We start from the raw sequence: 13,286 nt of genomic DNA, 5'->3' as shown, positions 1-13,286 counted from the left end.
CCCATTTCTTAGTCAATGTCGCCCTCTTGTGGCATAACCTAAGAGTACTGCGCAGTGTTGGTTATTTCCTACTTCAACCAATCTTCCCCAAAAATGTTTTATTTAACCCTAATTTTACCAGGTAAATTGACTGACAACACATTATCATTTACAGCAACGACATAACTGGAGAACAGTTACAGGGGAGAGGAAGGGGGATGAATGAGCCAATTGTAAGCTAGGGATGATTAGGTGACTGTGATGGTATGAGGGCCAGATTGGAAATTTAGCTCATTAGCCAGGACTCATCATTACAATAAGTGCCATGAGATCTTTAGTGACTACAGAGAGTCAGGACACCCGTTTAACATCCCACCTGAAAGATGCCCCCCCCCCGGCCACATTTAGAGGAGGTATGACATCGCGTCAGTGTGACTCAAATAGTTACACACACAAGTCCTCGTTATCGAGGACACACAGTTTAAGACACTGGTGCCATCTGAATTGAGAACAAAGAAAGTATCGACAAGTAAAGGTTCATCCAAAATATCCTGATTATTGCTAGCAACATTATGCTCAACCTTAAACACAAGCTTTGCCGCTAAGGTTAGAGTTCATTTGGTGATCAGAAGATAGGATGCAGGCCCAAACCTAGAGTGCTACTGGACCTGAAAGCACATGCTCCAACCTCGCTCTCAAACCCTTCTCTCCATAGGGTTTCAGTGGTTACCTTCGCACACAGCTGGCTCAGTGTGAAGTACAATTTCGACCCCCTCGTTTTAACATTTAAGGTCTTGCAGTCATCCTATTTCCCCAAGTAAAAATAGCCTATGACCAAAACCCATAATATTTGTATGCTATTAAAATCCTCAGAATAAGAAATTGTATCTTGGGTGGGGAGCTTATATTCATGACCTTGCCTTGATTGACAGCTGTTTGAAACACCCTTATGGGCATTGCCAGGTAACAAGGTAAACAATGGGTCACGTCATTCCGAGCCTAAATAGTATGTATTCCTCAACCCATTTTCTCTGGAAAATGCTCTGAGTTGATCATGGACTGTTGGATATCAGACAAACCGCAGCAATACACAATTGCATTTCTATTGTTTTGTAATTATATTACAGAATATAGTTCACCGATACACTTCCTCACAACAATTTATAAAGCCTGAATCACCTTAGAAGCTTAGACGTAAGGGAATGTACATGAAAAACAGCATACAATAAGTGTACTGGACTATTCATTGGTGCCTCTGCATTAGCATTATAAATGACTATATTCAGAATTGTATGAATTGATCAGACATTTGATCATTTACAATAGGCTAGCATATCCAAAATATTGATCAACATGAAAACTTGAGAAAAAAAGTGAGAAATAATGTTGAGACATTTGACATAAAAATATAATTACAGCCATAAACCTAGTATAGGCACCCTGCCGCCCTTGTGTCCCTACAGTGCGCAGGACCCACTGATTTATTCAATTTGTAACTCAAATCTCCAGTCCGAATGCTTGACAAATTCTATAAAAAGTAACAAAATGATGTGATGTCAAGTAAAGTGAACTACTAAAACTTTAGGAAATGCAACCAACTACAAAGATTGATGGGGAGAGGAGGGGGACCCATGTACCCCACTTCAATCAAGCAGGCGTCAGTCACCCACTTGGCTTCAGTCACCCCCTCAAGACTGAAGCGGGAGACAAATCCAGCTATGGCCTCCTTGTCAGGCCTCTTACACTGGGGAGATAGCTCGCACAGCTTCCCCACATACGGCGCTGGATCAAGGGGGACATTGATCCAAGATGAGATCCAGGAGCCTGTCTGCGTAGCCTGTAATGTTTTTGAAAAGGCAAAAGTTTGTTAAATATGTAGTGAATTTAAATGTTCTGATTTATGATGCTATCAATTTGTTAATGTAGAAATCTCATTCTACAATGTGTTTTCAAGTGTTTTCAAGTGCTGAAATTGAAATATGCAATATTTGTTCAGGCACTTTTGTGAAACTTTTCAATGTTTGTATGTGGAATTTCTGTGTGCCTGAAATGCACAATTAATGCAGATTTGATATGAATAAATGACTTACAGAATGTTGGGTCTGTCTTCACAGAATATCCTTCTTTGCCTTGGGAAAGCTGTTTTTGTATTACAGCATTCCTCCTGTGATGGTTGCCTGGGAAGCTGTGCAGACAGACAGTACATTTTGAATAAAAACAATAATGTATTTCATTAGTTTGATGACAGTGGCAAGACAAAAGGAGATATAGTGAAACAACCCCCCCCCGATCATCATGATTAGACCCAATGACACAAGCTACATCAACTGCAAGACAACCCACACAAGAATGGTAAATGGTAAAGCACCCTTTACTGGTTCTAACAGCTGACCAATCAGCTTGCTGCTGAGGCTTAGCAAACTTTAGGGAAAAAGTTGTTTGACCAGATAAAATGCTATTTCTCCAAACAAATGAACAATAGACTTTCAGCATGCTTATAGAGAACGGCACTGACACAAATTACTGATTGGTTGAGAGAAATGGTTAAAAACATTGTGGGAGCCGTACTGATGATTTCAGTGCAGCCCTTGATATTATTGACCATAACGAGTTGTTAAAAAAAAAAAAAACGTGTTATGGCTATTCAACCTCAGCTCTGAATCTATATGGCATTATTTAATGGAAGCTTCTCTAATGTTCAACATATAAAGTGTGGTACTGCAGGGCAGCTCTCTTGGCCCGCTACTCTTTCCTATTTTTATTAATGACCTACCACGGGCATTAAAACAAAGCCTGTGTGTCTATGTATGCAGATGATTCAACGCTATACGCGTCAGCAACCACAGCTAGTGAAATCACTGCAGCCCTAAACAGAGTTGCATCAGTTTTAGAATGGAGGAGCTATTTTTATTTCTCAATCTCAACTTGTAAAGCGCACCTCCCATTCGGATGCATAGGCTACAGCCTGTCAACCGTTGACTATCAGCGCATCACCCACCACTTTGCAAAGCTTGAGGCAGTATAATTGTTTGAAACCTGAACGTTTTTACTTTAAATAATGAGGTGTCTTACCTTGCTTAAAAGTAGCCTTGTGAAAATCGACCCATAGAAACTTGGGAGGCAATTATTTTATAAAGACTGCCATTAACCAGCCATTTTCTCCTGTTCTATTGGTTTTTATGTCAACTTTCTTTTGTTGTCCAGAAGCCAAAAGGCACAATTCTAGTCATATTAGCAACCCATTATAGTAGTTGCTATTAGATACCCCCCCTAAATTTCAAATGGAGATTCTAATCCCTGTCATATATGGAACTGCTCGCATTAGCGAAACAGTTTAGAACTGTTTTCCATGAATTGCATTTGGGCAAATGTTTGACAAGTTAAGTTTTATTAGCGGTTTCATTACACAAGTTGCATGTTCAATAATAGGCCATAGCCTTTGACTGTAAGACAATAGGCTTGCACTTGTTGCAAGTTTCCATGAAGCTCTTAATGAACAATGTCCAGTCTTTGTATGCATGCATAGTATCAGAGAGTTAGAGGCGAAGCACAAGGTTTTACTCTCGCCAAAATAAATCCAATGTGTTTCTATGGGCTTATTTTGGGCATAAGCTTGTCGCCTGCCTTCCCACATTGGGACTACTCCTATTGTTAGGGGGAAAACATAAGCATCTTGTCATTACATACAGATCTATGATAGTGTTTTCTGTTGGTCACGCCATTTTACTGTTTGGAAAAAATGTAACCGTTTATTGACCGGTTAATGAGTGTCAGTTAGTCGGCAACAAAATTGATCGAAATTTGCATTTTGAATAGTTTTACACAGATGTGGAGAGGTCTGTGAAAGAGATGCTCTGCTTTTTGACACCACACAATGAAAGTCCTGCAGGCTCTAGTTTTATCGTATCTTGATTATTGGCCAGTCACATAGACAGGTGTTGCAAAGGACCTCAAAAAACTGCAGCTGGCCCAGAACAGAGCAGCACATCTTGCTCGTCACTAATCAGAGGGCTAATATCAATACTATGCATGCCAGTCTCTTTGTTAAAAGTAGAGGAGAGTGACTGCATTTCTTATTTTTATAAGGAACATTGTGTTAAATTCCAAATGGTTTACATAGGCAACTTACACACCGCTCTGACACACACACACACACACACACACACACGTAACCCGCCAGACATGCCACCAGGGGTCTTTTTCCAGTCCACAAATCCAGAACAAATTCAAGAAAATATACAGTATTATATATATTGCCATGATTGCACGGAACTCCCCATCTCAGATTGTTCAAGTGAACAGCAACCCTGGTTTAAAAAAACCTGAATGCAACACCTCCCGGCATAACACTTCACCCCTACTTGACCTACATACTTAGTGTGTATGTACTGATACGTAGGCTGTGTGGCATTTTAATTGTATGTAGTTCTGTCCTTGAGCTGTTCTTGTCTATTAATGTTCTGTATGTCAAGTTCCATGTGAACACCAGGAAAAGTAGATTCTGCAACAGCTAATGAAGATCCTAATAAAATACCAAATGGAAAAACTGATTTTCAGCACTGTCTGTGTGCTAGCAGATCTGAGACTCAGTTGTAAGGGGCTTAGGGATAGAATAAATAAAAACTGACTATAGGCGTGTCAAAGAAAATATACCGTTCACAAGTCAAAACAGCCACGGTTGAATGATCTAACATCTCCCAAATGTCAGCTACCGTGTCAGACTCATCAAACTATGATACTTACATTACGGTCAGTGCTTGCAAGATCCACTGTGAATGATGGTAGAGCATCCATCTTCAGGATTAGCTTCCTGACAAGACCCATTGAATGTTTTCCACAATTAATAAATCAACTTTACCCAAAATGTGCACTGCACACACATATGATATGGTCGTAATTTTCAGTGCAGTCTGTCCACCCCAAATGAAAAGCAGCCACTGCTCTCGGATGTCTTCATTCTTCGAAATATTGGTGTAAGGTTAATGTCACACTACGGCATACAGTCAGTGTGATTTTACCGGCACGCTGGTAAGTAGCTTGTTAACTAACAATCACACCACAAATGAAAGGTTACCAGTACGCTCTGCTTCAGCTAGCTACTAGTAGATAAAGCCAAAGCAAGGTGCACATGATGGTTAAGGCTATACATACAGTAGCAGTTAAAGTTTGGATACACCTACTCATTCAAGGGTTTATTTTAACAAAACTATTCTTCAAAGTAGCCACCCTTTGCCTTGACAGTTTTGCACTCTTGGCATTCTCTCAACCAGCTTCATGAGGTAGTCCCCTGGAATGCATTTCAATTAACAGGTGTGCCTTGTTAAAAGTTAATTTGTGGAATTTATTTCCTTCTTAATGTGTTTCAGCCAATCAGTTGGGTTGTGGCAAGATAGGTTGGTATACAGAAGATGGTATTTTACCAAAAAGGACAAAGTCCATATTATGGCAAGAACAGCTTAAATAAGCAAAGAGAAATGACAGTTTGTCATTTCTTCAAGTGCAAAAACCATCAAGCGCTATGATGAAACAGGCTCTCATAAGGACCCCCACAGGGAAGGAAGACCCAGAGTTACATCTGCTGCAGATGATAAGTTCAGTAGAGTTAGCTGCACCTCAGATTACAGCACCAAATAAATGTTTCAGAGTTCAAGGAACAGACATCAACTGTTCAGAGGAGACTGTGTGAATCAGGCCTTCATGGTCAAATTGCTGCAAAGAAATCACTAAAGGACACCAATAATAAGAAGAGACTTGCTTGGGCCAAGAAACACGAGCAACGGACTTCAGGGTGGAGGAAATCTGTTCTTTGGTCTGAGTCCAAATGTGTGATTTTTGGTTCCAACAGCAGTGTCTTTATGAGATGCAGAGTAGGTGAACGAATGATCTCTGCATGTGTGGGTCCCACCGTGAAGCATGGAGGAGATTTGATGGTGTAGCGGTTCTTTGCTGGTGACACTGTCATAGTTTTGATGTCTTCCATGTGTTATTTCATAGTTTTGATGTCTTCACTATTATTCTACAATGTAGAAAATAGTACAACGAAAGAAAAACCCTTGACTAAGTAGGTGTCCAAACTTTTGACTGGTACTGTATTTAAATTTAGGTAAGATAATATGATGCTAGCATTGGTGTATTACATTTCCAGTTTATGTGACGCTGTATAAGCTGGAAGTAAATCCATAGTAATGCCTGCCTCCTGAATCTAAGTGTGACTTGGAGGGGGACCAGTAACTTTATGATCCATCCTGATCTATGTACCACTAACTGGTTTCATTAAAATATGATCCAATTTTATGAAAAACATGATTTTCAGTGTTTAGGATCTTTAAAAACAGGGATTTTTTTTACATTTATTTAACTACGCAAGTCAGTTATTAACAAATTATTATTTTACAATGACGACCTACCCCAGCCAAACCCTCCCCTAACCTGGACGATACTGGACCAATTGTGCGCCACCCTATGGGACTCCGATCACAGCCAGTTGTGATAAAGCCCGGGATCGAACCAGGGTCTGTAGTGACTAGTCTAGCACTGCATCTCAGTGCCTTAGTTTATGGCTCCCGAGTGGCGCAGCAGTCTTTCTATAACCTGGGGTATTCTGAAGGCAGTGGTATTGAGGTTGGATGATGATGATGAAGACCAATAAAAGAACATCAATATAATGAACTGTATTCATTAGGCCTATAAACGGCATATAAGTGCATTCAGAAATTATTCAGATCCCTTGACTTTAAACATTTTGTTACGTTACAGCCTTATTCCAAAATGTATTAAATAAATAAAAATCCCCAGCGATCTAAACACAATACCCCACAGGCGTAGAAAATGTTGCAAATGTATTAAATAAAAATACAGAAATACCCTATTTATATAAGTATTCAGACCCTTTGCTATGAAACTTGAAATTGAGCTCAGATGCACCCTTGAGTTTCTAAACTTGGTTGCAGTCCACCCGTGGTAAAGGCATGCACCTGTGTTTATGAGGTCCCACAGTTAACAGTGCACGTCAGAGCAAAAAAATCAAGCCATGAGGTCGATTGGATTCAGGTCTGGGGAACGGGCGGGCCAGTTCATAGCATCAATGCCTTCCTCTTGCAGGTACTGCTGACACACTCCAGCCACATGAGGTCTAGCATTGTCTTGCATTAGGAGGAACCCAGGGCCAACCTCACCAGCATATGGTCTCACAAGGGGCCTGAGGATCTCATCTCGGTACCTAATGGTAGTCAGGCTACCTCTGGCGAGCACATTGAGGGCTGTGCGGCCCCCCAAAGAAATGCCACCCCACACCATGACTGACCCACCACCAAACCGGTCATGCTGGAGGAAGTTGCAGGCAGCAGAACGTTCTCCACGGCGTCTCCAGACTGTCACATGTGCTCAGTGTGAACCTGCTTTCATCTGTGAAGAGCACAGAGCGCCAGTGGAGAATTTGCCAATCTTGGTGTTCTCTGGCAAATGCCAAATGTCCTGCACAGTGTTGGGCTGTAAGCACAACCCCCACCTGTGGACGTCGGGCCCTCATACCACCCTCATGGAGTCTATTTCTGACCGTTTGAGCAGACACATGCATATTTGTGGCCTGTTGGAGGTCATTTTGCAGGGCTCTGGCAGTGCTCCTCTTGCCCCTCCTTGCACAAAGACGGAGGTAGCGGTCCTGCTGCTGGGTTGATTGTGGACTTCAGGAAACAGCAGAGGGAACACCCCCCTATCCACATCGATGGAACAGTAGTGGAGAGGGTAGTAAAGTTTTAAGTTCCTCGGCATACACTTCACAGACAAACTAAATTGGTCCACCCACACAGACAGCATCGTGAAGAAGGCGCAGTAGCGCCTCTTCAACCTCAGGAGGCTGAAGAAAGTTGGCTTGTCACCAAAAACACTCACTAACTTCTACAGATGCACAATCGAGAGCATCCTGGCGGGCTGTATCACCATCTGGTACGGCAACTGCTCCGCGCACAACCGTAAGGCTCTCCAGAGGGTAGTGAGGTCTGCACAACGTATCACCGGGGGCAAACTACCTGCCCTCCAGGACACCTACACCAACCGATGTTACAGGAAGGCCATAAAGATCATAAAGGACAACACCCACCCGAGCCACTGCCTGTTCACCCCGCTATCATCCAGAAGGCGAGGTCAGTACAGGTGCATCAAAGCTGGGACCGAGAGACTGAAAAACAGCTTCTATCTCAAGGCCATCAGACTGTTAAACAGCAACCACTAACATTGAGTGGCTGCTGCCAACACACTGACTCAACTCCAGCCACTTTAATAATGGGAATTGATGGGAAATGATGTAAAAATATATCACTAGCCACTTTAAACAATGCTACCTAATATAATGTTAACATACCCTACATTATTCATCTCATATGTATACGTATATACTGTACTCTATCATCTACTGCATCCTTATGTAATACATGTATCACTAGCCACTTTAACTATGCCACTTTGTTTACATACTCATCTCATATGTATATACTGTACTCGATACCATCTACTGTATCTTGCCTATGCTGCTCTGCACCATCACTCATTCATATCTTTATGTACATATTCTTTATCCCCTTACACTGTGTATAAGAAATTAGTTTTGGAATTGTTAGTTAGATTACTTGTTGGTTATTACTGCATTGTCGGAACTAGAAGCGCAAGCCTTTCGCTACACTCGCATTAACATCTGCTAACCATGTGTATGTGACAAATAAAATTTGATTTGATGATTTGTTGCCCTCCTACGGCCTCCTCCACATCTCCTGATGTACTGGCCTGTCTCCTGGTAGCGCCTCCATGCTCTGGACACTACGCTGACAGACACAGCAAACCTTCTTGCCACAGCTCGCATTGATGTGCCATCCTGGATGAGCTGCACTACCTGAGCCACTTGTGTGGGTTGTAGACTCTGTCTCATGCTACCACTAGAGTGAAAGAACCACCAGTATTCAAAAGTGACCAACACATCAGCCAGGAAGCATAGGAACTGAGAAGTGGTCTGTGGTTATCACCTGCAGAACCACTCCTTTATTGGGGGTGTCTTGCTAATTGCCTACAATTTCCACCTGTTGTCTATGCCATTTGCACAACAGCATGTGCAATTTATTGACAATCAGTGTTGCTTCCTAAGTGGACAGTTTGATTTCACAGAAGTGTTACATTGTGTTGTTTAAGTGTTCCCTTTATTTTTTGAGCATTGTAGTTAGCTAGCTAACTATTGCAACTGAAAGAGCAGTTTTGCAATGTTTTTGGAGAAGAATATTGTTTGCATCCATGAGCTAGCTAGCTTCAAAACAAATTTACCAGCACTGTAGGTCCACGAGACAACTTTACCAGCATCATAGCATACGATGAATCATTGTGACATGAAATACAAATGATAGTGTAATCAATCTGTAATAATTACGTAAAAATGTATGAACGCGTTAAATTATGTGATGTGCAGCCATATTCAAGTCCTGATTGGCCATAGTGTTATTTGACACGTCAAATAGGGCCATCCTGGTTGAGAATTAAACAACTTAACAAATGAACAACGAAATAGCACAGCAAGTAAGCGAAAGAAATAGGTTTCGGTTAGGTCTTACTGGTAATGGGGACATACGTAAATTCAAACAAAATAACATTTTGGTCAGTGTAGTGTGTGTGTGTGTGTGTGTGTGTGTGTGTGTGTGTGTAACCTGTATTTAACTAGGCAAGTCAATTAAGAACAAATTCTTATTTACAATGACAGCCGGGACGACGCAGGGCCAACTGTAATCCGCCCTACGGGACTCCCAATCATGGCCGGATGTGACACAGTCTGGATTCGAACCAGGGACTGTAGTGACGCCTCTTGCACTGAGATGCAGTGCCGTAGACCGCTAAGTCCGTGTGTGTGTTAACTATTTAACTGTACTAGAATGGGCAATGGTGTAGGAACATCCCAAGGATACCAGATAGCTATTGACCCTACAATTACTAGCTGGATTTCATGTAGCCAAGCCATGTGCATGAGTAGCCACTAGCCAGTCAATGAGAGAGCAACAGCACATATAGAACAATGACCCAGATAGTTCACTATGTAGAAATCTGACGCATCCCGTTGGCGTTTCCACTCAACACCAAATATGGTGATGAAAGGATGCCCAGTGGGCAGCAGTGGGAGAAGACTGGGCAAGATGGATTTGGCCGACATTCTGCAAATGTTCTCATCCATGAAACATTTGATCTCAATACAGCTTTGTTACGAACAGAATGGACTACGTTTTGTAGACTTTACCCTTTGCCTAAGTAAATTGCGTTGTTTAAGAGCACAAGGGCGAATTGACTTACTGCAAATGCGCATTTCAGAGTAGACGTTCTCGAACGGAAATATGCAAATACATGCTAGAATGCGCCAATAGGATTTTGCTAGCTCGCTCTTGGCTCTGCCCACCTTGCTTGTTTGCCCACTATGATTAATTTCCTGAATTGGTAACGACAAGCAGTGGTCTACCTTAGGTTAGTTGCAAAAAATATTTGGCAACAGCGCCTCCACAAATAGTCGACGACAACCCGCCCTCAATGATGGCCAAGAAAATGTAAACTGAACGAAGGTTACTTTGCTGTCGATAACAAAACTGCGGAAAGAGAGAAGACCATTTGAGGAAATGAGCTGGCCGCAACCAGATTCCAGACAAGTGGGAATCAAATGTACCAAACGTTTCAGTTAGTTAGAGACGGACACAAAAATGGTAGTTACAACATTAACTAGCTAAAGTTAGCTAGTGAGATTTGCGCTTTGGTCGCTTGACTTGGTTACAAATGGTTGGCTAATTTGTAACTAGCTAAATTAGCGGTCATCAAAAAGTACGTTAGATAGCTGTTGACTAGCAAACAGCACAGTAGCCAGCCAACTTCTTGTAGAGTTCCACCCACTATAAAATCTGCTTTTACGAATTATTTCAGTGCTTGCCCTCAGCGAATATGGTCAGGCAGATGTTGGAGCAGTGTTAACGTTAGTTACTGAAATTATCATCAAATAGTTTTCCTCAAGAACGAGAGCGGTTGCTAGCAGGTAGCTAACGTTAATTATTTAACGTTATAGCTACAACATTAACGTATATAGAATGAACAGTGTACGTAGCTGGCTAGATTATGGGGAAGGACATTTGATTATTTTACACCAACAAGTTGTATTTAAAACGAGGGTTGTGATTAAAAACGGCATGGGCGTCGATTGTCTCGGCGACGTCTAATTGTATTGGTTAACTAAATTCAAAAACGTAAATTATTAAATGTGCTACTCAACGTAGCTAGAATAGTTACTGAGTCTAAAAGACAAAACAAGAACATTTACTTACCAGGGAGGATGATAACTAGTCGACATGACGAATATTCCAGCTAGCAATAGCGTACTTAGCTAGCGAACGTTATCCATTGCAAACCGCGCATACATAGTTGTTGCTGGGTTGGTACTGCTGTCTAGCACGCAATCCACAAACACTATGCGGTATTTAGAATGAAGCAACATTTTATGTGTGATGTTTGCTGTCAACGTCGGATAACTTACTCGAAAGGGCTAGCTGTAGCGAAAAATCAGTTCACCCAAAAGGTTACTTACAGCTGACCAAGCCATAACTTTGCAATGGCAAACAGACTGTGATTGGACAGCGAGTGGCACCAATCACCTGTAGAGAGCTAGGGGACAATGAGCTCACTGGTTAGTTTACTTCGAAGGACTGAGTAAAAACCAACAAAAAACTGGTAGAAAGGGTCAGATCTCAGAATAATTTTATATTAAAATTAAAGTCAATCGTAAAACTGTGAAATTACCAAATGAGTTGTACTTTTATATTTTAAACATTTATGGCCCATCTGATGTAAATTTCCTTCAATGGGGCTAGACTGTGTACATGGGTCATCTGACCCGATAATATGGATTTATTGTGGAAGAGTATTATTGGAGATGTAGTGTAGTGTAGACACATTGATCATATACCAGACATACACAGTGACAACATTCCTTCTGAAATAGATTTTTGCAGTGTGATGCAAGGGAAAGGAGGGGGAGGAGATCTGTCCTGCTTTCATCTGTTTCTGCCTCCCTTTGGATGGGCTAATTCATTCCCATCAGCCACGGATGAGAGTTTTGATTATATTTATTTGACCATTTTAAAACAATGCAACTACACATGTGGATATGGCACTATGACATTAAAATAATCGAGGATGACATAAAACATTAAACAAATACTTATATTCATTGTGGCCCTCATGTAAATACATGAAAACAAAATATATAGAAGATTATAACATCAAAACAAAATACATCTCGTCAATAGGGAGGAAACCGTAAAACAAATCAAATAGATTACCAAGTAACGTTCTGGAAACAATTATACTTTATTTAAGCCTGTGCAGTTTTAAAGCATTTTGCCCATAAACCATTTCTTAAGCTTTATCTTAAAACTCCCTATTGTAGGGATGGATTTTATATGGTTTGGTATACCATTCCATTCCTCTGCACCAGTGTTAAGTAAATAGCTTTTTCCAGCCATGCTCCTATAGCGCAGGAGTCTGATATGAGCAACACTGGCTCTGGTGTGATGGCTATGAGAGTCTAATGAAATGAAAATAACCAGACGTAACTGCGGGCAAAGTCATGTATAACTTAAAAAAACATCAACAGTTTGATTTGCACCACCCGGAGATCAACTGGAAGCCAGTTCAGTTCCTTGAAATTATTAGGACCAATGTCCGTCCTAGGGCTGAGCATGAGCATAATTCTCATTAGTTTGATTAGGGCCATTTAAATTTGTACTTAAGATTTTTTGTTATGACTCTGAAACATGCAATACAAGCATAGTCATAGTGGCCTGTATCAGAGATATTGCCAGGGTCCTCATAGTCTCTGTATCCAGGAACTTGGCTACCCTTGCTAGAAACGTTTTCCTGGAGTGAACCTTCCCAATGACCTTCAGAGCCATGAGTTCACCTGTCATGTGTTGGTCCAGTTCACATCCAAAGTATGTAGCAGAGCATTTTTCCTTCAGCTCTACACCATTACACTTGACCAAGAAGTTGGAAGAGTTTCTCACTTTGTGTTGAGAACCAAAAGGGATACATTCTGTCTTTCCTAAATGCAGAGACAGTTTGCTGTTGGATAACCATTTACTGACTTTAGTCAGTTTGATGCCTAGGGTCTTTTCAACAATATCCTTTTTCTTATGTAAAACCAAGAGGGCAGAATCATCCCAGAACAGAGGGCATGAACAGGCAGAGTCCATATCATTTATGTAGAGCAAAGAAAGCAAAGCCTCCAAAATGCCCCCCCCTGGGCG

General features: G+C 41.3%; 1 long non-coding RNA gene across 1 annotated transcript; it reads right to left on the bottom strand.

The window, feature by feature from the left end:
- Nucleotides 1–1,073: 1,073 nt before the first annotated feature.
- On the bottom strand, nt 1,074–11,611 carry LOC135522623 (uncharacterized). The gene is made up of 3 exons (XR_010452708.1): nt 11,307–11,611; nt 2,070–2,164; nt 1,074–1,816 (listed from the first exon to the last, which is right to left on the bottom strand). It is a non-coding gene; the product is annotated as an uncharacterized LOC135522623 (long non-coding RNA).
- Between the last annotated feature and the right edge of the window lie 1,675 nt (nt 11,612–13,286).

Source organism: Oncorhynchus masou, chromosome 30 (genome assembly GCF_036934945.1).
Source record: "Oncorhynchus masou masou isolate Uvic2021 chromosome 30, UVic_Omas_1.1, whole genome shotgun sequence".
NCBI lineage: Eukaryota > Metazoa > Chordata > Actinopteri > Salmoniformes > Salmonidae > Oncorhynchus > Oncorhynchus masou.
The sequence above is the reverse complement of the archived record's forward strand: the minus strand, read 5'-3'. Positions and strand labels throughout refer to the sequence as shown.